The following is a 1,209-nucleotide window of genomic DNA, read 5'->3' on the forward strand; positions in this document are numbered from 1 at the left end:
TCTCCAAACGTGACTTTCAAGCTCTCTTTTTCGCCAAGATTTTCTTATGCTGTCACATGATCAGGTTACGTTAACAGCTGTTTGCGCCGGTTTTCACATTGAAGAGTAACTTAACTAGTGAAAAAAAAAAAAAATCAGAAGCCAATAAATACGTACAAGTTTACGTGAAAAATAAAAGTGGTGACCCGACTGTGTAGCCCAATCTTCTCTCCTCTCCCTTGGGATTAACACATGAAATGGCGAATGTCCGAGATTTTCGGATATCTGGTATTGGCTGCGATCAGAGTCTTCCGTTTCACAGACACCGTAACCAAAAGAAACGGGAGGCTCTGGGGACGAGACTGATCTCAACGCTGACTGCTATTGGGTAGGTGTGGCTTTGGACTTCCGCAAGGAATGAATGGAAAGCATTTGACCCCGAGGCAGTCTTGTTTCGCAATGTGATCACGGGCGTTCATGGTAATCAGGGTGACTGTGCCATTAACCACTTGAACTCAAAATTCTCAGAGCATTTACTACGTTAAAATATGTAAGTCTAGCAGTATCATTTGTATCGTTCCAGTTTATTTATTAATTCACCTAACAACATCAAGTTTTCTTTCTTACTATAAGACAACATCAAACGCAGAATCTAGCTTGATCCAGAAAACCGGATTGTGCAGTAACCTGTGTGACCATGTCATTAAGACCCGTTCCAAACAACGCTCCAGTCATGCTCAGAACCTAACTGTTGAGTTAAGCACGGCAGAAGAGCGGCGTTTGAATCAATTTGGTTCGGCAGGTTAGGTTTAGAGCGGCAAACAACGTTCAGTTCGACGGGTTCCGTCGCATTATGCGACCATGGAGCCACGGTTGATTCATACGGCATTCTGGTCATGTGCCGAACGGAACGCATAAATTAAGGCAATTTATACCCTTACCCAAGCCCTTACGTGATCGTTAGTTTGGTGCGACCCACACCAGGTGATCTGGTGACGTAATTCGGAGGACTGGGGAGAAAAATTTTAACGCCGTATCCCACAAAACCGCGCGGCTTTATTTTCGAATTTAACATGGCAGAGGCGAGATTAGAGCTTTTCGGGTCTACTTGAATGTTGTTTCAGTAACAGGAATGATCTGTTGAGTTTTGGCGATGGAAGTACTGCAGGGAGTTTGGAAACAACACCTAAGGCCGCTCGCGGTTGTGGGATACGGCGTTAAAATTTTTCT

At 44.3% G+C, this 1,209-nt stretch overlaps 1 protein-coding gene across 2 annotated transcripts in view; it reads left to right on the forward strand.

Annotated features, from left to right (window-relative positions):
* The window catches only part of LOC138026963 (cylicin-1-like), a 23,276-nt gene extending 23,088 nt beyond the window's left edge, over positions 1–188 (forward strand). For both annotated transcript variants that reach the window (XM_068874444.1, XM_068874445.1), the window contains one exon: positions 1–188. This exon is cut by the window's left edge and continues 148 nt beyond it. The gene's annotated coding sequence lies outside the window, so the exon portion shown is untranslated.
* The last annotated feature ends 1,021 nt before the right edge of the window (positions 189–1,209 follow it).

This window comes from Montipora capricornis, chromosome 12 (assembly GCF_036669925.1).
Source record: "Montipora capricornis isolate CH-2021 chromosome 12, ASM3666992v2, whole genome shotgun sequence".
NCBI lineage: Eukaryota > Metazoa > Cnidaria > Anthozoa > Scleractinia > Acroporidae > Montipora > Montipora capricornis.